At 49.2% G+C, this 22,629-nt stretch overlaps 14 non-coding genes across 14 annotated transcripts; 5 read left to right on the forward strand and 9 right to left on the reverse strand.

Annotated features, from left to right (window-relative positions):
- Positions 1-3,110: 3,110 nt before the first annotated feature.
- On the reverse strand, positions 3,111-3,183 carry trnak-cuu (transfer RNA lysine (anticodon CUU)). The gene has a single exon. It is a non-coding gene; the product is annotated as a tRNA-Lys (tRNA).
- An 821-nt stretch (positions 3,184-4,004) lies between these two features.
- trnam-cau (transfer RNA methionine (anticodon CAU)) lies at positions 4,005-4,076 on the reverse strand. Its single transcript has one exon. It is a non-coding gene; the product is annotated as a tRNA-Met (tRNA).
- A 279-nt stretch (positions 4,077-4,355) lies between these two features.
- trnal-cag (transfer RNA leucine (anticodon CAG)) lies at positions 4,356-4,438 on the forward strand. Its single transcript has one exon. It is a non-coding gene; the product is annotated as a tRNA-Leu (tRNA).
- Positions 4,439-7,221: 2,783 nt separating this feature from the next.
- On the reverse strand, positions 7,222-7,294 carry trnak-cuu (transfer RNA lysine (anticodon CUU)). The gene has a single exon. It is a non-coding gene; the product is annotated as a tRNA-Lys (tRNA).
- Positions 7,295-8,115: 821 nt separating this feature from the next.
- On the reverse strand, positions 8,116-8,187 carry trnam-cau (transfer RNA methionine (anticodon CAU)). The gene has a single exon. It is a non-coding gene; the product is annotated as a tRNA-Met (tRNA).
- A 279-nt stretch (positions 8,188-8,466) lies between these two features.
- On the forward strand, positions 8,467-8,549 carry trnal-cag (transfer RNA leucine (anticodon CAG)). Its single transcript has one exon. It is a non-coding gene; the product is annotated as a tRNA-Leu (tRNA).
- Positions 8,550-11,332: 2,783 nt separating this feature from the next.
- On the reverse strand, positions 11,333-11,405 carry trnak-cuu (transfer RNA lysine (anticodon CUU)). Its single transcript has one exon. It is a non-coding gene; the product is annotated as a tRNA-Lys (tRNA).
- An 821-nt stretch (positions 11,406-12,226) lies between these two features.
- Positions 12,227-12,298, reverse strand: trnam-cau (transfer RNA methionine (anticodon CAU)). The gene has a single exon. It is a non-coding gene; the product is annotated as a tRNA-Met (tRNA).
- Positions 12,299-12,577: 279 nt separating this feature from the next.
- On the forward strand, positions 12,578-12,660 carry trnal-cag (transfer RNA leucine (anticodon CAG)). The gene has a single exon. It is a non-coding gene; the product is annotated as a tRNA-Leu (tRNA).
- Positions 12,661-16,337: 3,677 nt separating this feature from the next.
- trnam-cau (transfer RNA methionine (anticodon CAU)) lies at positions 16,338-16,409 on the reverse strand. The gene has a single exon. It is a non-coding gene; the product is annotated as a tRNA-Met (tRNA).
- Positions 16,410-16,688: 279 nt separating this feature from the next.
- On the forward strand, positions 16,689-16,771 carry trnal-cag (transfer RNA leucine (anticodon CAG)). The gene has a single exon. It is a non-coding gene; the product is annotated as a tRNA-Leu (tRNA).
- A 2,783-nt stretch (positions 16,772-19,554) lies between these two features.
- trnak-cuu (transfer RNA lysine (anticodon CUU)) lies at positions 19,555-19,627 on the reverse strand. Its single transcript has one exon. It is a non-coding gene; the product is annotated as a tRNA-Lys (tRNA).
- Positions 19,628-20,448: 821 nt separating this feature from the next.
- Positions 20,449-20,520, reverse strand: trnam-cau (transfer RNA methionine (anticodon CAU)). The gene has a single exon. It is a non-coding gene; the product is annotated as a tRNA-Met (tRNA).
- A 279-nt stretch (positions 20,521-20,799) lies between these two features.
- On the forward strand, positions 20,800-20,882 carry trnal-cag (transfer RNA leucine (anticodon CAG)). The gene has a single exon. It is a non-coding gene; the product is annotated as a tRNA-Leu (tRNA).
- Positions 20,883-22,629: the final 1,747 nt, after the last annotated feature.

Consider the following 22,629-nt stretch of genomic DNA (forward strand, 5'->3'; position numbering starts at 1 on the left):
TTTATTTCCTACATAAGTGATGAAAGAGTTGAAAGTTTCAACGACAAACGCAGACGTCACTTTGAGCGCTTGGTGTTGTAGCACAAATCATCACATGCTGCTCTACACTGGATTATAAAAGCCGACACATTTTCCAAACATTTTAATGCTGGAGTCACACTGTAGTATTAATACCAGTGCGATACTCGAGGAGCGTAGTGGGATCGCGGTGGCTCATCAGACCGCCCCGGGACAGGGGGCCCGCGTCAGGATGGCCGAGCGGTCTAAGGCGCTGTGTTCAGGTCGCAGTCTCCCCTGGAGGCGTGGGTTCGACTCCCACTCCTGACAAAAAGCTTGCTCAGTGCCGTCTCCAGTCGGGTGCAAATGGGTGAAGCAGCCTGCCGCGGGGAACGTGCGCCGATAGGCGTAGGTGTATCCCCTGCCTCTTCCGATTTAGCTCGTGCTCCATAGGATGGAAGCGGATGCTCTGGCTTTTTGACTCGAATATAACCTGATCACAACAGAAGACCGTGCAGCCCAGTGCTGGTTTAAGAATGCCTCGTGTCTTCAGGCCCCTATTCCTTCAGGTTACCCCTTTGGAATAGTCGTCCGAAAAAGACGGGAAAGGAAAAGCATGTAAGCTCCCACACACTGCGTTAGCATTAGCGGTTGGAATCTGATGGGAGAAAAGCAACCTGGCTCGCCGTCAAGCAATCCATCCCTGGTCTCCCACGTGACAGGCGGGGATACGCACCACTATACTAACGAGGAGCGCTTGCTTGGCGCTTGAAGACACTTCCTCTTGCGGCTACTACTGTTTCCGGTTTCGTCTTTTCTTTTCATTCCTCCCAGAGGAGCGCATGAAAACGTTTCCATCTGCGCCATCCTCACCCCTCCAATGCTATGGTCCCTGCTCCTCCTGGTGCACTGCAAACACTCATTCAGCCGGTTCTTTCAGTTTGAATACTTAGGTCTTCAAAGGCTGGAAGTAGGGCGCAAGACATGCCAATGCCAAAAGCGTGGCAGTGTGCTTCCAGCTGTGAAATGTCACTGGTGGATGTTGAAGACATTACTTCCAAGGCAGCAGGTCCAAGCGATTTAGCGTTTGTACAAGAAGCAGGAAGAGAGAAACGGCACTCCGCCTTTTTCTGGGCAGGCCGAAGCGACAGGAGAAGGGCGCCGTAGTCGGCAGGATTCGAGCCGACGCGGGGAGACCCCAATGGCTTTCTAGCCCATCGCCTTAACCGCTCGGCCACGACTACAGGGAGCGCCGCCGCCGCCGGCTTGCAATCATTTAACACGGAGGGCGAGGCGGCGGCGGTAACCTTTTTCAATGTCGCTCTCCGCTTCCCCCCAAAAAAAGCCAAATGACATGCTAGCACTCGGACACCCTTCAGAAGACTGAAGGGTGGCTTAAAGCTGGAAGGATTAGGTCTCCCCGTTCCGACGCGACAATCGAACTTCCTTAGGCAGAGAGAAAGCAACATCGAGGAGCGTCAACAAGACTTTAGAAGCTGCGACACACGCCACTTTCAGTCGCAGACACAGCAGTTTTAAAGGCAGGAATCGCCTTTGCGAACGCCATGAGAAACAGAACGCAAGCTCAGGTCCTGCGGTTTAACAAACAGCCTCGGCTTTCAAGCGACATTTCTTTTCTGGAGCGAATTCACTTTCAACTTCAAGAAATTCACACAACTTGCGAAATACGAAATACAAATCTGGCTCATCGCTGCACAAGAAATACCGCCGGCTGGCAAGAAAATGACAACGGTGTTTTTCCTTAACGAAAAACTTCCCATGGAGAAAAACAACGGCTGTGCGTCTCTGTCGGCTTGATTCAGTTTAATGCAAGTATTCATTCTCCTCCTGGAAAATACAGCTTGCGAAAGATGAAATACAATTCTTGGCTTTTCTGGGTGAGTGCAGAAGAAATCCTGCCGGCTGGCAGAAGAATTCCAGCCTTTTTTACTCTTTAACCACAAACTTGCGAATGATACAAAGAGAGCGGGGTGCGTTTCTGTGCAGCTGTTAACTGAACAGCTGCTGCTTCAAGCCCACCCAGGGCTCATTCCGATTTCAACATCATGCCCCCTGAAGGTAGACTGGATTTCTTTGCGAAGCATTCACCTTTTGGACGTTTCAGGAAAGGTGCGTGTCGATGCCAGACTTGAAAAGCTTTCCATACAAAGAAACAACATAGTGCTTTTGATTGATGGGAAACGGCAAGAGCGGTTTGAGCAGCTCCGGCCTCTCAACCGCTTTACAATGTGATCGGCACCTCGGTAGCCAGTTTAGAAGGCTGAAAAGGATGCTGGAAGCACAGCGACGTTCTAAAACCAGCGCTTGAAAAGCATCTGCATACATAAAATGTCCATTTCCCCAAAGCTGAATCTGCATCTTCAGAAGATTGTCAGCTATACGTTTTCGTTCTTTGTTTCCTTTTTTTACGACAAGCTTTCGAGAAATGAACTGTCTATTGTGATGAAGGCTGCATTAGAAATTGTGCATCTAGCTTAGTTCAATGAAATCGGGAGGTGCACCTGTCTCAAGCGGATGGCTCTTTGCAGGCACACTACGGAAACCTGCGGGCGCAAGTTGGGAGAAGTGACTCTTGCAGAGTGTTGAGCTTCGAGAAGAGGGCTCCGCTCAGGAAGATATTTCCACATGTTGAAGAGTCGCTTTTCGCCCTTTCTTTCCCACATTTTTCCAGTGCGGTTATTGATCGCGTTCAAAATGTTTTCCCAACGTACGTGTTACCTGCAAAATCACAGTGAAACTGTTATGCCGAAAAGATTCCTAATAGTTATTGTATTAGAATAGCTCTCCAATTTCTTAGCCTTCGTACACGCAATGTTTAAGGAAACGCTAGAGTAAATGAAACTGTAAATAGACAGGAGCTCTTCTTAGTTTTCATACAAGTTATGATGGCTGCAGCTCCTATCTGCGTCCGGGTGACCGGAGCCAAGGGATTATCTGCGGAACCTTTGATTTATCTCTCGGGCAAGGAGCTAGATACGCCCTTTTCATCTCGGTTTGATCACACCTGTGCATTAAAACGCAGTGCTCGGTACCATCGAGGTGTAAGAGGTTCAAGGATGAGCGGGAAACTTTGTTAATAAGGAGACGGGCACCGCCCAACGTGGGGCTCGAACCCACGACCCTGAGATTAAGAGTCTCATGCTCTACCGACTGAGCTAGCCGGGCGCCGGTGGAGCTGGGGGTTAACTTGTCCCTGTTGACGGCAATTTGACAAGGTATACTTCCTGGCTTTTCATCATGTGCTGACCGGATTCGAGAGTAGCACACCCTGTTCTTTGTTGATTACTGTACCTCCAGCAGCGCAAATGTCAGTAATCATTGAAATGTACGACCTACAATCTCCTCAGCATGCCCGCGTGGACTCCTCAGTGATCATCCTTCTACGTTCTGCTGTAGTTTTCATGCAAGTGAAAACCGTGCTCCAAATAACAGCGGCACAGTTGTATCCTGCGGTAAGCATTCTTCTAATTCCATCGTTTTGCTCCAGGTAAAAGGTAGCGCATCATACGGTTGATATTCCAAGGTTTCAGAGTCCGTATTGGATGGCTTGGATGCAGACATCGCTCAGAGCTCCCAGTATGATTTTCCCGAGTTCAGTTTTGCAGTGTTTTAGTGCTTTACTACTTCCAGTGGGCCTTTGAATGCTCTGCTAAGTAGAGACGTGACATAATTACTAATGCGACCGAGTGTGCTGGCTGTTCCTGGTTCGTAATGATTAACGCGAGAAATCAATATAAACATAACTGCTTCGATTTCGAGGTTCAGTTGAAGCTTTCAAAGAAACTATCAAAGACCTCAGAACAACCGAAGACACATTTGGTCATCTCCGTATTGGTGAAGATTAAAGAGTCCCGCAAGTGTCAAGCTTGCACAAACACACACGAGAGAGAAACTCAGGACAGAATTTAAAGAAAGGGAGATGCAGACTATTTGAAGGCACTTTGCTAACCCAATGGCATGCTTATGAATCGTGCATAGGACACACGTAGCAGAGGATGGTTTCGATCCATCGACCTCTGGGTTATGGGCCCAGCACGCTTCCGCTGCGCCACTCTGCTGACAGCCGCTCTGCGTGTGGCGCACAACTGCTCTTTTTATTTCCTACATAAGTGATGAAAGAGTTGAAAGTTTCAACGACAAACGCAGACGTCACTTTGAGCGCTTGGTGTTGTAGCACAAATCATCACATGCTGCTCTACACTGGATTATAAAAGCCGACACATTTTCCAAACATTTTAATGCTGGAGTCACACTGTAGTATTAATAACAGTGCGATACTCGAGGAGCGTAGTGGGATCGCGGTGGCTCATCAGACCGCCCCGGGACAGGGGGCCCGCGTCAGGATGGCCGAGCGGTCTAAGGCGCTGCGTTCAGGTCGCAGTCTCCCCTGGAGGCGTGGGTTCGAATCCCACTCCTGACAAAAAGCTTGCTCAGTGCCGTCTCCAGTCGGGTGCAAATGGGTGAAGCAGCCTGCCGCGGGGAACGTGCGCCGATAGGCGTAGGTGTATCCCCTGCCTCTTCCGATTTAGCTCGTGCTCCATAGGATGGAAGCGGATGCTCTGGCTTTTTGACTCGAATATAACCTGATCACAACAGAAGGCCGTGCAGCCCAGTGCTGGTTTAAGAATGCCTCGTGTCTTCAGGCCCCTATTCCTTCAGGTTACCCCTTTGGAATAGTCGTCCGAAAAAGACGGGAAAGGAAAAGCATGTAAGCTCCCACACACTGCGTTAGCATTAGCGGTTGGAATCTGATGGGAGAAAAGCAACCTGGCTCGCCGTCAAGCAATCCATCCCTGGTCTCCCACGTGACAGGCGGGGATACGCACCACTATACTAACGAGGAGCGCTTGCTTGGCGCTTGAAGACACTTCCTCTTGCGGCTACTACTGTTTCCGGTTTCGTCTTTTCTTTTCATTCCTCCCAGAGGAGCGCATGAAAACGTTTCCATCTGCGCCATCCTCACCCCTCCAATGCTATGGTCCCTGCTCCTCCTGGTGCACTGCAAACACTCATTCAGCCGGTTCTTTCAGTTTGAATACTTAGGTCTTCAAAGGCTGGAAGTAGGGCGCAAGACATGCCAATGCCAAAAGCGTGGCAGTGTGCTTCCAGCTGTGAAATGTCACTGGTGGATGTTGAAGACATTACTTCCAAGGCAGCAGGTCCAAGCGATTTAGCGTTTGTACAAGAAGCAGGAAGAGAGAAACGGCACTCCGCCTTTTTCTGGGCAGGCCGAAGCGACAGGAGAAGGGCGCCGTAGTCGGCAGGATTCGAGCCGACGCGGGGAGACCCCAATGGCTTTCTAGCCCATCGCCTTAACCGCTCGGCCACGACTACAGGGAGCGCCGCCGCTGCCGGCTTGCAATCATTTAACACGGAGGGCGAGGCGGCGGCGGTAACCTTTTTCAATGTCGCTCTCCGCTTCCCCCCAAAAAAAGCCAAATGACATGCTAGCACTCGGACACCCTTCAGAAGACTGAAGGGTGGCTTAAAGCTGGAAGGATTAGGTCTCCCCGTTCCGACGCGACAATCGAACTTCCTTAGGCAGAGAGAAAGCAACATCGAGGAGCGTCAACAAGACTTTAGAAGCTGCGACACACGCCACTTTCAGTCGCAGACACAGCAGTTTTAAAGGCAGGAATCGCCTTTGCGAACGCCATGAGAAACAGAACGCAAGCTCAGGTCCTGCGGTTTAACAAACAGCCTCGGCTTTCAAGCGACATTTCTTTTCTGGAGCGAATTCACTTTCAACTTCAAGAAATTCACACAACTTGCGAAATACGAAATACAAATCTGGCTCATCGCTGCACAAGAAATACCGCCGGCTGGCAAGAAAATGACAACGGTGTTTTTCCTTAACGAAAAACTTCCCATGGAGAAAAACAACGGCTGTGCGTCTCTGTCGGCTTGATTCAGTTTAATGCAAGTATTCATTCTCCTCCTGGAAAATACAGCTTGCGAAAGATGAAATACAATTCTTGGCTTTTCTGGGTGAGTGCAGAAGAAATCCTGCCGGCTGGCAGAAGAATTCCAGCCTTTTTTACTCTTTAACCACAAACTTGCGAATGATACAAAGCAAGCGGGGTGCGTTTCTGTGCAGCTGTTAACTGAACAGCTGCTGCTTCAAGCCCACCCAGGGCTCATTCCGATTTCAACATCATGCCCCCTGAAGGTAGACTGGATTTCTTTGCGAAGCATTCACCTTTTGGACGTTTCAGGAAAGGTGCGTGTCGATGCCAGACTTGAAAAGCTTTCCATACAAAGAAACAACATAGTGCTTTTGATTGATGGGAAACGGCAAGAGCGGTTTGAGCAGCTCCGGCCTCTCAACCGCTTTACAATGTGATCGGCACCTCGGTAGCCAGTTTAGAAGGCTGAAAAGGATGCTGGAAGCACAGCGACGTTCTAAAACCAGCGCTTGAAAAGCATCTGCATACATAAAATGTCCATTTCCCCAAAGCTGAATCTGCATCTTCAGAAGATTGTCAGCTATACGTTTTCGTTCTTTGTTTCCTTTTTTTACGACAAGCTTTCGAGAAATGAACTGTCTATTGTGATGAAGGCTGCGTTAGAAATTGTGCATCTAGCTTAGTTCAATGAAATCGGGAGGTGCACCTGTCTCAAGCGGATGGCTCTTTGCAGGCACACTACGGAAACCTGCGGGCGCAAGTTGGGAGAAGTGACTCTTGCAGAGTGTTGAGCTTCGAGAAGAGGGCTCCGCTCAGGAAGATATTTCCACATGTTGAAGAGTCGCTTTTCGCCCTTTCTTTCCCACATTTTTCCAGTGCGGTTATTGATCGCGTTCAAAATGTTTTCCCAACGTACGTGTTACCTGCAAAATCACAGTGAAACTGTTATGCCGAAAAGATTCCTAATAGTTATTGTATTAGAATAGCTCTCCAATTTCTTAGCCTTCGTACACGCAATGTTTAAGGAAACGCTAGAGTAAATGAAACTGTAAATAGACAGGAGCTCTTCTTAGTTTTCATACAAGTTATGATGGCTGCAGCTCCTATCTGCGTCCGGGTGACCGGAGCCAAGGGATTATCTGCGGAACCTTTGATTTATCTCTCGGGCAAGGAGCTAGATACGCCCTTTTCATCTCGGTTTGATCACACCTGTGCATTAAAACGCAGTGCTCGGTACCATCGAGGTGTAAGAGGTTCAAGGATGAGCGGGAAACTTTGTTAATAAGGAGACGGGCACCGCCCAACGTGGGGCTCGAACCCACGACCCTGAGATTAAGAGTCTCATGCTCTACCGACTGAGCTAGCCGGGCGCCGGTGGAGCTGGTGGTTAACTTGTCCCTGTTGACGGCAATTTGACAAGGTATACTTCCTGGCTTTTCATCATGTGCTGACCGGATTCGAGAGTAGCACACCCTGTTCTTTGTTGATTACTGTACCTCAAGCAGCGCAAATGTCAGTAATCATTGAAATGTACGACCTACAATCTCCTCAGCATGCCCGCGTGGACTCCTCAGTGATCATCCTTCTACGTTCTGCTGTAGTTTTCATGCAAGTGAAAACCGTGCTCCAAATAACAGCGGCACAGTTGTATCCTGCGGTAAGCATTCTTCTAATTCCATCGTTTTGCTCCAGGTAAAAGGTAGCGCATCATACGGTTGATATTCCAAGGTTTCAGAGTCCGTATTGGATGGCTTGGATGCAGACATCGCTCAGAGCTCCCAGTATGATTTTCCCGAGTTCAGTTTTGCAGTGTTTTAGTGCTTTACTACTTCCAGTGGGCCTTTGAATGCTCTGCTAAGTAGAGACGTGACATAATTACTAATGCGACCGAGTGTGCTGGCTGTTCCTGGTTCGTAATGATTAACGCGAGAAATCAATATAAACATAACTGCTTCGATTTCGAGGTTCAGTTGAAGCTTTCAAAGAAACTATCAAAGACCTCAGAACAACCGAAGACACATTTGGTCATCTCCGTATTGGTGAAGATTAAAGAGTCCCGCAAGTGTCAAGCTTGCACAAACACACACGAGAGAGAAACTCAGGACAGAATTTAAAGAAAGGGAGATGCAGACTATTTGAAGGCACTTTGCTAACCCAATGGCACGCTTATGAATCGTGCATAGGACACATGTAGCAGAGGATGGTTTCGATCCATCGACCTCTGGGTTATGGGCCCAGCACGCTTCCGCTGCGCCACTCTGCTGACGGCCTCTCTGCGTGTGGCGCACAACTGCTCTTTTTATTTCCTACATAAGTGATGAAAGAGTTGAAAGTTTCAACGACAAACGCAGACGTCACTTTGAGCGCTTGGTGTTGTAGCACAAATCATCACATGCTGCTCTACACTGGATTATAAAAGCCGACACATTTTCCAAACATTTTAATGCTGGAGTCACACTGTAGTATTAATAACAGTGCGATACTCGAGGAGCGTAGTGGGATCGCGGTGGCTCATCAGACCGCCCCGGGACAGGGGGCCCGCGTCAGGATGGCCGAGCGGTCTAAGGCGCTGCGTTCAGGTCGCAGTCTCCCCTGGAGGCGTGGGTTCGAATCCCACTCCTGACAAAAAGCTTGCTCAGTGCCGTCTCCAGTCGGGTGCAAATGGGTGAAGCAGCCTGCCGCGGGGAACGTGCGCCGATAGGCGTAGGTGTATCCCCTGCCTCTTCCGATTTAGCTCGTGCTCCATAGGATGGAAGCGGATGCTCTGGCTTTTTGACTCGAATATAACCTGATCACAACAGAAGGCCGTGCAGCCCAGTGCTGGTTTAAGAATGCCTCGTGTCTTCAGGCCCCTATTCCTTCAGGTTACCCCTTTGGAATAGTCGTCCGAAAAAGACGGGAAAGGAAAAGCATGTAAGCTCCCACACACTGCGTTAGCATTAGCGGTTGGAATCTGATGGGAGAAAAGCAACCTGGCTCGCCGTCAAGCAATCCATCCCTGGTCTCCCACGTGACAGGCGGGGATACGCACCACTATACTAACGAGGAGCGCTTGCTTGGCGCTTGAAGACACTTCCTCTTGCGGCTACTACTGTTTCCGGTTTCGTCTTTTCTTTTCATTCCTCCCAGAGGAGCGCATGAAAACGTTTCCATCTGCGCCATCCTCACCCCTCCAATGCTATGGTCCCTGCTCCTCCTGGTGCACTGCAAACACTCATTCAGCCGGTTCTTTCAGTTTGAATACTTAGGTCTTCAAAGGCTGGAAGTAGGGCGCAAGACATGCCAATGCCAAAAGCGTGGCAGTGTGCTTCCAGCTGTGAAATGTCACTGGTGGATGTTGAAGACATTACTTCCAAGGCAGCAGGTCCAAGCGATTTAGCGTTTGTACAAGAAGCAGGAAGAGAGAAACGGCACTCCGCCTTTTTCTGGGCAGGCCGAAGCGACAGGAGAAGGGCGCCGTAGTCGGCAGGATTCGAGCCGACGCGGGGAGACCCCAATGGCTTTCTAGCCCATCGCCTTAACCGCTCGGCCACGACTACAGGGAGCGCCGCCGCCGCCGGCTTGCAATCATTTAACACGGAGGGCGAGGCGGCGGCGGTAACCTTTTTCAATGTCGCTCTCCGCTTCCCCCCAAAAAAAGCCAAATGACATGCTAGCACTCGGACACCCTTCAGAAGACTGAAGGGTGGCTTAAAGCTGGAAGGATTAGGTCTCCCCGTTCCGACGCGACAATCGAACTTCCTTAGGCAGAGAGAAAGCAACATCGAGGAGCGTCAACAAGACTTTAGAAGCTGCGACACACGCCACTTTCAGTCGCAGACACAGCAGTTTTAAAGGCAGGAATCGCCTTTGCGAACGCCATGAGAAACAGAACGCAAGCTCAGGTCCTGCGGTTTAACAAACAGCCTCGGCTTTCAAGCGACATTTCTTTTCTGGAGCGAATTCACTTTCAACTTCAAGAAATTCACACAACTTGCGAAATACGAAATACAAATCTGGCTCATCGCTGCACAAGAAATACCGCCGGCTGGCAAGAAAATGACAACGGTGTTTTTCCTTAACGAAAAACTTCCCATGGAGAAAAACAACGGCTGTGCGTCTCTGTCGGCTTGATTCAGTTTAATGCAAGTATTCATTCTCCTCCTGGAAAATACAGCTTGCGAAAGATGAAATACAATTCTTGGCTTTTCTGGGTGAGTGCAGAAGAAATCCTGCCGGCTGGCAGAAGAATTCCAGCCTTTTTTACTCTTTAACCACAAACTTGCGAATGATACAAAGCAAGCGGGGTGCGTTTCTGTGCAGCTGTTAACTGAACAGCTGCTGCTTCAAGCCCACCCAGGGCTCATTCCGATTTCAACATCATGCCCCCTGAAGGTAGACTGGATTTCTTTGCGAAGCATTCACCTTTTGGACGTTTCAGGAAAGGTGCGTGTCGATGCCAGACTTGAAAAGCTTTCCATACAAAGAAACAACATAGTGCTTTTGATTGATGGGAAACGGCAAGAGCGGTTTGAGCAGCTCCGGCCTCTCAACCGCTTTACAATGTGATCGGCACCTCGGTAGCCAGTTTAGAAGGCTGAAAAGGATGCTGGAAGCACAGCGACGTTCTAAAACCAGCGCTTGAAAAGCATCTGCATACATAAAATGTCCATTTCCCCAAAGCTGAATCTGCATCTTCAGAAGATTGTCAGCTATACGTTTTCGTTCTTTGTTTCCTTTTTTTACGACAAGCTTTCGAGAAATGAACTGTCTATTGTGATGAAGGCTGCGTTAGAAATTGTGCATCTAGCTTAGTTCAATGAAATCGGGAGGTGCACCTGTCTCAAGCGGATGGCTCTTTGCAGGCACACTACGGAAACCTGCGGGCGCAAGTTGGGAGAAGTGACTCTTGCAGAGTGTTGAGCTTCGAGAAGAGGGCTCCGCTCAGGAAGATATTTCCACATGTTGAAGAGTCGCTTTTCGCCCTTTCTTTCCCACATTTTTCCAGTGCGGTTATTGATCGCGTTCAAAATGTTTTCCCAACGTACGTGTTACCTGCAAAATCACAGTGAAACTGTTATGCCGAAAAGATTCCTAATAGTTATTGTATTAGAATAGCTCTCCAATTTCTTAGCCTTCGTACACGCAATGTTTAAGGAAACGCTAGAGTAAATGAAACTGTAAATAGACAGGAGCTCTTCTTAGTTTTCATACAAGTTATGATGGCTGCAGCTCCTATCTGCGTCCGGGTGACCGGAGCCAAGGGATTATCTGCGGAACCTTTGATTTATCTCTCGGGCAAGGAGCTAGATACGCCCTTTTCATCTCGGTTTGATCACACCTGTGCATTAAAACGCAGTGCTCGGTACCATCGAGGTGTAAGAGGTTCAAGGATGAGCGGGAAACTTTGTTAATAAGGAGACGGGCACCGCCCAACGTGGGGCTCGAACCCACGACCCTGAGATTAAGAGTCTCATGCTCTACCGACTGAGCTAGCCGGGCGCCGGTGGAGCTGGGGGTTAACTTGTCCCTGTTGACGGCAATTTGACAAGGTATACTTCCTGGCTTTTCATCATGTGCTGACCGGATTCGAGAGTAGCACACCCTGTTCTTTGTTGATTACTGTACCTCCAGCAGCGCAAATGTCAGTAATCATTGAAATGTACGACCTACAATCTCCTCAGCATGCCCGCGTGGACTCCTCAGTGATCATCCTTCTACGTTCTGCTGTAGTTTTCATGCAAGTGAAAACCGTGCTCCAAATAACAGCGGCACAGTTGTATCCTGCGGTAAGCATTCTTCTAATTCCATCGTTTTGCTCCAGGTAAAAGGTAGCGCATCATACGGTTGATATTCCAAGGTTTCAGAGTCCGTATTGGATGGCTTGGATGCAGACATCGCTCAGAGCTCCCAGTATGATTTTCCCGAGTTCAGTTTTGCAGTGTTTTAGTGCTTTACTACTTCCAGTGGGCCTTTGAATGCTCTGCTAAGTAGAGACGTGACATAATTACTAATGCGACCGAGTGTGCTGGCTGTTCCTGGTTCGTAATGATTAACGCGAGAAATCAATATAAACATAACTGCTTCGATTTCGAGGTTCAGTTGAAGCTTTCAAAGAAACTATCAAAGACCTCAGAACAACCGAAGACACATTTGGTCATCTCCGTATTGGTGAAGATTAAAGAGTCCCGCAAGTGTCAAGCTTGCACAAACACACACGAGAGAGAAACTCAGGACAGAATTTAAAGAAAGGGAGATGCAGACTATTTGAAGGCACTTTGCTAACCCAATGGCACGCTTATGAATCGTGCATAGGACACATGTAGCAGAGGATGGTTTCGATCCATCGACCTCTGGGTTATGGGCCCAGCACGCTTCCGCTGCGCCACTCTGCTGACGGCCTCTCTGCGTGTGGCGCACAACTGCTCTTTTTATTTCCTACATAAGTGATGAAAGAGTTGAAAGTTTCAACGACAAACGCAGACGTCACTTTGAGCGCTTGGTGTTGTAGCACAAATCATCACATGCTGCTCTACACTGGATTATAAAAGCCGACACATTTTCCAAACATTTTAATGCTGGAGTCACACTGTAGTATTAATAACAGTGCGATACTCGAGGAGCGTAGTGGGATCGCGGTGGCTCATCAGACCGCCCCGGGACAGGGGGCCCGCGTCAGGATGGCCGAGCGGTCTAAGGCGCTGCGTTCAGGTCGCAGTCTCCCCTGGAGGCGTGGGTTCGAATCCCACTCCTGACAAAAAGCTTGCTCAGTGCCGTCTCCAGTCGGGTGCAAATGGGTGAAGCAGCCTGCCGCGGGGAACGTGCGCCGATAGGCGTAGGTGTATCCCCTGCCTCTTCCGATTTAGCTCGTGCTCCATAGGATGGAAGCGGATGCTCTGGCTTTTTGACTCGAATATAACCTGATCACAACAGAAGGCCGTGCAGCCCAGTGCTGGTTTAAGAATGCCTCGTGTCTTCAGGCCCCTATTCCTTCAGGTTACCCCTTTGGAATAGTCGTCCGAAAAAGACGGGAAAGGAAAAGCATGTAAGCTCCCACACACTGCGTTAGCATTAGCGGTTGGAATCTGATGGGAGAAAAGCAACCTGGCTCGCCGTCAAGCAATCCATCCCTGGTCTCCCACGTGACAGGCGGGGATACGCACCACTATACTAACGAGGAGCGCTTGCTTGGCGCTTGAAGACACTTCCTCTTGCGGCTACTACTGTTTCCGGTTTCGTCTTTTCTTTTCATTCCTCCCAGAGGAGCGCATGAAAACGTTTCCATCTGCGCCATCCTCACCCCTCCAATGCTATGGTCCCTGCTCCTCCTGGTGCACTGCAAACACTCATTCAGCCGGTTCTTTCAGTTTGAATACTTAGGTCTTCAAAGGCTGGAAGTAGGGCGCAAGACATGCCAATGCCAAAAGCGTGGCAGTGTGCTTCCAGCTGTGAAATGTCACTGGTGGATGTTGAAGACATTACTTCCAAGGCAGCAGGTCCAAGCGATTTAGCGTTTGTACAAGAAGCAGGAAGAGAGAAACGGCACTCCGCCTTTTTCTGGGCAGGCCGAAGCGACAGGAGAAGGGCGCCGTAGTCGGCAGGATTCGAGCCGACGCGGGGAGACCCCAATGGCTTTCTAGCCCATCGCCTTAACCGCTCGGCCACGACTACAGGGAGCGCCGCCGCCGCCGGCTTGCAATCATTTAACACGGAGGGCGAGGCGGCGGCGGTAACCTTTTTCAATGTCGCTCTCCGCTTCCCCCCAAAAAAAGCCAAATGACATGCTAGCACTCGGACACCCTTCAGAAGACTGAAGGGTGGCTTAAAGCTGGAAGGATTAGGTCTCCCCGTTCCGACGCGACAATCGAACTTCCTTAGGCAGAGAGAAAGCAACATCGAGGAGCGTCAACAAGACTTTAGAAGCTGCGACACACGCCACTTTCAGTCGCAGACACAGCAGTTTTAAAGGCAGGAATCGCCTTTGCGAACGCCATGAGAAACAGAACGCAAGCTCAGGTCCTGCGGTTTAACAAACAGCCTCGGCTTTCAAGCGACATTTCTTTTCTGGAGCGAATTCACTTTCAACTTCAAGAAATTCACACAACTTGCGAAATACGAAATACAAATCTGGCTCATCGCTGCACAAGAAATACCGCCGGCTGGCAAGAAAATGACAACGGTGTTTTTCCTTAACGAAAAACTTCCCATGGAGAAAAACAACGGCTGTGCGTCTCTGTCGGCTTGATTCAGTTTAATGCAAGTATTCATTCTCCTCCTGGAAAATACAGCTTGCGAAAGATGAAATACAATTCTTGGCTTTTCTGGGTGAGTGCAGAAGAAATCCTGCCGGCTGGCAGAAGAATTCCAGCCTTTTTTACTCTTTAACCACAAACTTGCGAATGATACAAAGCAAGCGGGGTGCGTTTCTGTGCAGCTGTTAACTGAACAGCTGCTGCTTCAAGCCCACCCAGGGCTCATTCCGATTTCAACATCATGCCCCCTGAAGGTAGACTGGATTTCTTTGCGAAGCATTCACCTTTTGGACGTTTCAGGAAAGGTGCGTGTCGATGCCAGACTTGAAAAGCTTTCCATACAAAGAAACAACATAGTGCTTTTGATTGATGGGAAACGGCAAGAGCGGTTTGAGCAGCTCCGGCCTCTCAACCGCTTTACAATGTGATCGGCACCTCGGTAGCCAGTTTAGAAGGCTGAAAAGGATGCTGGAAGCACAGCGACGTTCTAAAACCAGCGCTTGAAAAGCATCTGCATACATAAAATGTCCATTTCCCCAAAGCTGAATCTGCATCTTCAGAAGATTGTCAGCTATACGTTTTCGTTCTTTGTTTCCTTTTTTTACGACAAGCTTTCGAGAAATGAACTGTCTATTGTGATGAAGGCTGCGTTAGAAATTGTGCATCTAGCTTAGTTCAATGAAATCGGGAGGTGCACCTGTCTCAAGCGGATGGCTCTTTGCAGGCACACTACGGAAACCTGCGGGCGCAAGTTGGGAGAAGTGACTCTTGCAGAGTGTTGAGCTTCGAGAAGAGGGCTCCGCTCAGGAAGATATTTCCACATGTTGAAGAGTCGCTTTTCGCCCTTTCTTTCCCACATTTTTCCAGTGCGGTTATTGATCGCGTTCAAAATGTTTTCCCAACGTACGTGTTACCTGCAAAATCACAGTGAAACTGTTATGCCGAAAAGATTCCTAATAGTTATTGTATTAGAATAGCTCTCCAATTTCTTAGCCTTCGTACACGCAATGTTTAAGGAAACGCTAGAGTAAATGAAACTGTAAATAGACAGGAGCTCTTCTTAGTTTTCATACAAGTTATGATGGCTGCAGCTCCTATCTGCGTCCGGGTGACCGGAGCCAAGGGATTATCTGCGGAACCTTTGATTTATCTCTCGGGCAAGGAGCTAGATACGCCCTTTTCATCTCGGTTTGATCACACCTGTGCATTAAAACGCAGTGCTCGGTACCATCGAGGTGTAAGAGGTTCAAGGATGAGCGGGAAACTTTGTTAATAAGGAGACGGGCACCGCCCAACGTGGGGCTCGAACCCACGACCCTGAGATTAAGAGTCTCATGCTCTACTGACTGAGCTAGCCGGGCGCCGGTGGAGCTGGTGGTTAACTTGTCCCTGTTGACGGCAATTTGACAAGGTATACTTCCTGGCTTTTCATCATGTGCTGACCGGATTCGAGAGTAGCACACCCTGTTCTTTGTTGATTACTGTACCTCCAGCAGCGCAAATGTCAGTAATCATTGAAATGTACGACCTACAATCTCCTCAGCATGCCCGCGTGGACTCCTCAGTGATCATCCTTCTACGTTCTGCTGTAGTTTTCATGCAAGTGAAAACCGTGCTCCAAATAACAGCGGCACAGTTGTATCCTGCGGTAAGCATTCTTCTAATTCCATCGTTTTGCTCCAGGTAAAAGGTAGCGCATCATACGGTTGATATTCCAAGGTTTCAGAGTCCGTATTGGATGGCTTGGATGCAGACATCGCTCAGAGCTCCCAGTATGATTTTCCCGAGTTCAGTTTTGCAGTGTTTTAGTGCTTTACTACTTCCAGTGGGCCTTTGAATGCTCTGCTAAGTAGAGACGTGACATAATTACTAATGCGACCGAGTGTGCTGGCTGTTCCTGGTTCGTAATGATTAACGCGAGAAATCAATATAAACATAACTGCTTCGATTTCGAGGTTCAGTTGAAGCTTTCAAAGAAACTATCAAAGACCTCAGAACAACCGAAGACACATTTGGTCATCTCCGTATTGGTGAAGATTAAAGAGTCCCGCAAGTGTCAAGCTTGCACAAACACACACGAGAGAGAAACTCAGGACAGAATTTAAAGAAAGGGAGATGCAGACTATTTGAAGGCACTTTGCTAACCCAATGGCACGCTTATGAATCGTGCATAGGACACATGTAGCAGAGGATGGTTTCGATCCATCGACCTCTGGGTTATGGGCCCAGCACGCTTCCGCTGCGCCACTCTGCTGACGGCCTCTCTGCGTGTGGCGCACAACTGCTCTTTTTATTTCCTACATAAGTGATGAAAGAGTTGAAAGTTTCAACGACAAACGCAGACGTCACTTTGAGCGCTTGGTGTTGTAGCACAAATCATCACATGCTGCTCTACACTGGATTATAAAAGCCGACACATTTTCCAAACATTTTAATGCTGGAGTCACACTGTAGTATTAATAACAGTGCGATACTCGAGGAGCGTAGTGGGATCGCGGTGGCTCATCAGACCGCCCCGGGACAGGGGGCCCGCGTCAGGATGGCCGAGCGGTCTAAGGCGCTGCGTTCAGGTCGCAGTCTCCCCTGGAGGCGTGGGTTCGAATCCCACTCCTGACAAAAAGCTTGCTCAGTGCCGTCTCCAGTCGGGTGCAAATGGGTGAAGCAGCCTGCCGCGGGGAACGTGCGCCGATAGGCGTAGGTGTATCCCCTGCCTCTTCCGATTTAGCTCGTGCTCCATAGGATGGAAGCGGATGCTCTGGCTTTTTGACTCGAATATAACCTGATCACAACAGAAGGCCGTGCAGCCCAGTGCTGGTTTAAGAATGCCTCGTGTCTTCAGGCCCCTATTCCTTCAGGTTACCCCTTTGGAATAGTCGTCCGAAAAAGACGGGAAAGGAAAAGCATGTAAGCTCCCACACACTGCGTTAGCATTAGCGGTTGGAATCTGATGGGAGAAAAGCAACCTGGCTCGCCGTCAAGCAATCCATCCCTGGTCTCCCACGTGACAGGCGGGGATACGCACCACTATACTAACGAGGAGCGCTTGCTTGGCGCTTGAAGACACTTCCTCTTGCGGCTACTACTGTTTCCGGTTTCGTCTTTTCTTTTCATTCCTCCCAGAGGAGCGCATGAAAACGTTTCCATCTGTGCCATCCTCACCCCTCCAATGCTATGGTCCCTGCTCCTCCTGGTGCACTGCAAACACTCATTCAGCCGGTTCTTTCAGTTTGAATACTTAGGTCTTCAAAGGCTGGAAGTAGGGCGCAAGACATGCCAATGCCAAAAGCGTGGCAGTGTGCTTCCAGCTGTGAAATGTCACTGGTGGATGTTGAAGACATTACTTCCAAGGCAGCAGGTCCAAGCGATTTAGCGTTTGTACAAGAAGCAGGAAGAGAGAAACGGCACTCCGCCTTTTTCTGGGCAGGCCGAAGCGACAGGAGAAGGGCGCCGTAGTCGGCAGGATTCGAGCCGACGCGGGGAGACCCCAATGGCTTTCTAGCCCATCGCCTTAACCGCTCGGCCACGACTACAGGGAGCGCCGCCGCCGCCGGCTTGCAATCATTTAACACGGAGGGCGAGGCGGCGGCGGTAACCTTTTTCAATGTCGCTCTCCGCTTCCCCCCAAAAAAAGCCAAATGACATGCTAGCACTCGGACACCCTTCAGAAGACTGAAGGGTGGCTTAAAGCTGGAAGGATTAGGTCTCCCCGTTCCGACGCGACAATCGAACTTCCTTAGGCAGAGAGAAAGCAACATCGAGGAGCGTCAACAAGACTTTAGAAGCTGCGACACACGCCACTTTCAGTCGCAGACACAGCAGTTTTAAAGGCAGGAATCGCCTTTGCGAACGCCATGAGAAACAGAACGCAAGCTCAGGTCCTGCGGTTTAACAAACAGCCTCGGCTTTCAAGCGACATTTCTTTTCTGGAGCGAATTCACTTTCAACTTCAAGAAATTCACACAACTTGCGAAATACGAAATACAAATCTGGCTCATCGCTGCACAAGAAATACCGCCGGCTGGCAAGAAAATGACAACGGTGTTTTTCCTTAACGAAAAACTTCCCATGGAGAAAAACAACGGCTGTGCGTCTCTGTCGGCTTGATTCAGTTTAATGCAAGTATTCATTCTCCTCCTGGAAAATACAGCTTGCGAAAGATGAAATACAATTCTTGGCTTTTCTGGGTGAGTGCAGAAGAAATCCTGCCGGCTGGCAGAAGAATTCCAGCCTTTTTTACTCTTTAACCACAAACTTGCGAATGATACAAAGCAAGCGGGGTGCGTTTCTGTGCAGCTGTTAACTGAACAGCTGCTGCTTCAAGCCCACCCAGGGCTCATTCCGATTTCAACATCATGCCCCCTGAAGGTAGACTGGATTTCTTTGCGAAGCATTCACCTTTTGGACGTTTCAGGAAAGGTGCGTGTCGATGCCAGACTTGAAAAGCTTTCCATACAAAGAAACAACATAGTGCTTTTGATTGATGGGAAACGGCAAGAGCGGTTTGAGCAGCTCCGGCCTCTCAACCGCTTTACAATGTGATCGGCACCTCGGTAGCCAGTTTAGAAGGCTGAAAAGGATGCTGGAAGCACAGCGACGTTCTAAAACCAGCGCTTGAAAAGCATCTGCATACATAAAATGTCCATTTCCCCAAAGCTGAATCTGCATCTTCAGAAGATTGTCAGCTATACGTTTTCGTTCTTTGTTTCCTTTTTTTACGACAAGCTTTCGAGAAATGAACTGTCTATTGTGATGAAGGCTGCGTTAGAAATTGTGCATCTAGCTTAGTTCAATGAAATCGGGAGGTGCACCTGTCTCAAGCGGATGGCTCTTTGCAGGCACACTACGGAAACCTGCGGGCGCAAGTTGGGAGAAGTGACTCTTGCAGAGTGTTGAGCTTCGAGAAGAGGGCTCCGCTCAGGAAGATATTTCCACATGTTGAAGAGTCGCTTTTCGCCCTTTCTTTCCCACATTTTTCCAGTGCGGTTATTGATCGCGTTCAAAATGTTTTCCCAACGTACGTGTTACCTGCAAAATCACAGTGAAACTGTTATGCCGAAAAGATTCCTAATAGTTATTGTATTAGAATAGCTCTCCAATTTCTTAGCCTTCGTACACGCAATGTTTAAGGAAACGCTAGAGTAAATGAAACTGTAAATAGACAGGAGCTCTTCTTAGTTTTCATACAAGTTATGATGGCTGCAGCTCCTATCTGCGTCCGGGTGACCGGAGCCAAGGGATTATCTGCGGAACCTTTGATTTATCTCTCGGGCAAGGAGCTAGATACGCCCTTTTCATCTCGGTTTGATCACACCTGTGCATTAAAACGCAGTGCTCGGTACCATCGAGGTGTAAGAGGTTCAAGGATGAGCGGGAAACTTTGTTAATAAGGAGACGGGCACCGCCCAACGTGGGGCTCGAACCCACGACCCTGAGATTAAGAGTCTCATGCTCTACCGACTGAGCTAGCCGGGCGCCGGTGGAGCTGGGGGTTAACTTGTCCCTGTTGACGGCAATTTGACAAGGTATACTTCCTGGCTTTTCATCATGTGCTGACCGGATTCGAGAGTAGCACACCCTGTTCTTTGTTGATTACTGTACCTCCAGCAGCGCAAATGTCAGTAATCATTGAAATGTACGACCTACAATCTCCTCAGCATGCCCGCGTGGACTCCTCAGTGATCATCCTTCTACGTTCTGCTGTAGTTTTCATGCAAGTGAAAACCGTGCTCCAAATAACAGCGGCACAGTTGTATCCTGCGGTAAGCATTCTTCTAATTCCATCGTTTTGCTCCAGGTAAAAGGTAGCGCATCATACGGTTGATATTCCAAGGTTTCAGAGTCCGTATTGGATGGCTTGGATGCAGACATCGCTCAGAGCTCCCAGTATGATTTTCCCGAGTTCAGTTTTGCAGTGTTTTAGTGCTTTACTACTTCCAGTGGGCCTTTGAATGCTCTGCTAAGTAGAGACGTGACATAATTACTAATGCGACCGAGTGTGCTGGCTGTTCCTGGTTCGTAATGATTAACGCGAGAAATCAATATAAACATAACTGCTTCGATTTCGAGGTTCAGTTGAAGCTTTCAAAGAAACTATCAAAGACCTCAGAACAACCGAAGACACATTTGGTCATCTCCGTATTGGTGAAGATTAAAGAGTCCCGCAAGTGTCAAGCTTGCACAAACACACACGAGAGAGAAACTCAGGACAGAATTTAAAGAAAGGGAGATGCAGACTATTTGAAGGCACTTTGCTAACCCAATGGCACGCTTATGAATCGTGCATAGGACACATGTAGCAGAGGATGGTTTCGATCCATCGACCTCTGGGTTATGGGCCCAGCACGCTTCCGCTGCGCCACTCTGCTGACGGCCTCTCTGCGTGTGGCGCACAACTGCTCTTTTTATTTCCTACATAAGTGATGAAAGAGTTGAAAGTTTCAACGACAAACGCAGACGTCACTTTGAGCGCTTGGTGTTGTAGCACAAATCATCACATGCTGCTCTACACTGGATTATAAAAGCCGACACATTTTCCAAACATTTTAATGCTGGAGTCACACTGTAGTATTAATAACAGTGCGATACTCGAGGAGCGTAGTGGGATCGCGGTGGCTCATCAGACCGCCCCGGGACGGGGGGCCCGCGTCAGGATGGCCGAGCGGTCTAAGGCGCTGCGTTCAGGTCGCAGTCTCCCCTGGAGGCGTGGGTTCGAATCCCACTCCTGACAAAAAGCTTGCTCAGTGCCGTCTCCAGTCGGGTGCAAATGGGTGAAGCAGCCTGCCGCGGGGAACGTGCGCCGATAGGCGTAGGTGTATCCCCTGCCTCTTCCGATTTAGCTCGTGCTCCATAGGATGGAAGCGGATGCTCTGGCTTTTTGACTCGAATATAACCTGATCACAACAGAAGGCCGTGCAGCCCAGTGCTGGTTTAAGAATGCCTCGTGTCTTCAGGCCCCTATTCCTTCAGGTTACCCCTTTGGAATAGTCGTCCGAAAAAGACGGGAAAGGAAAAGCATGTAAGCTCCCACACACTGCGTTAGCATTAGCGGTTGGAATCTGATGGGAGAAAAGCAACCTGGCTCGCCGTCAAGCAATCCATCCCTGGTCTCCCACGTGACAGGCGGGGATACGCACCACTATACTAACGAGGAGCGCTTGCTTGGCGCTTGAAGACACTTCCTCTTGCGGCTACTACTGTTTCCGGTTTCGTCTTTTCTTTTCATTCCTCCCAGAGGAGCGCATGAAAACGTTTCCATCTGCGCCATCCTCACCCCTCCAATGCTATGGTCCCTGCTCCTCCTGGTGCACTGCAAACACTCATTCAGCCGGTTCTTTCAGTTTGAATACTTAGGTCTTCAAAGGCTGGAAGTAGGGCGCAAGACATGCCAATGCCAAAAGCGTGGCAGTGTGCTTCCAGCTGTGAAATGTCACTGGTGGATGTTGAAGACATTACTTCCAAGGCAGCAGGTCCAAGCGATTTAGCGTTTGTACAAGAAGCAGGAAGAGAGAAACGGCACTCCGCCTTTTTCTGGGCAGGCCGAAGCGACAGGAGAAGGGCGCCGTAGTCGGCAGGATTCGAGCCGACGCGGGGAGACCCCAATGGCTTTCTAGCCCATCGCCTTAACCGCTCGGCCACGACTACAGGGAGCGCCGCCGCCGCCGGCTTGCAATCATTTAACACGGAGGGCGAGGCGGCGGCGGTAACCTTTTTCAATGTCGCTCTCCGCTTCCCCCCAAAAAAAGCCAAATGACATGCTAGCACTCGGACACCCTTCAGAAGACTGAAGGGTGGCTTAAAGCTGGAAGGATTAGGTCTCCCCGTTCCGACGCGACAATCGAACTTCCTTAGGCAGAGAGAAAGCAACATCGAGGAGCGTCAACAAGACTTTAGAAGCTGCGACACACGCCACTTTCAGTCGCAGACACAGCAGTTTTAAAGGCAGGAATCGCCTTTGCGAACGCCATGAGAAACAGAACGCAAGCTCAGGTCCTGCGGTTTAACAAACAGCCTCGGCTTTCAAGCGACATTTCTTTTCTGGAGCAAATTCACTTTCAACTTCAAGAAATTCACACAACTTGCGAAATACGAAATACAAATCTGGCTCATCGCTGCACAAGAAATACCGCCGGCTGGCAAGAAAATGACAACGGTGTTTTTCCTTAACGAAAAACTTCCCATGGAGAAAAACAACGGCTGTGCGTCTCTGTCGGCTTGATTCAGTTTAATGCAAGTATTCATTCTCCTCCTGGAAAATACAGCTTGCGAAAGATGAAATACAATTCTTGGCTTTTCTGGGTGAGTGCAGAAGAAATCCTGCCGGCTGGCAGAAGAATTCCAGCCTTTTTTACTCTTTAACCACAAACTTGCGAATGATACAAAGCAAGCGGGGTGCGTTTCTGTGCAGCTGTTAACTGAACAGCTGCTGCTTCAAGCCCACCCAGGGCTCATTCCGATTTCAACATCATGCCCCCTGA

The sequence above is a fragment of the Lepisosteus oculatus genome, unplaced genomic scaffold, assembly GCF_040954835.1.
Source record: "Lepisosteus oculatus isolate fLepOcu1 unplaced genomic scaffold, fLepOcu1.hap2 HAP2_SCAFFOLD_75, whole genome shotgun sequence".
NCBI classification, from domain to species: Eukaryota; Metazoa; Chordata; class Actinopteri; order Semionotiformes; family Lepisosteidae; genus Lepisosteus; species Lepisosteus oculatus.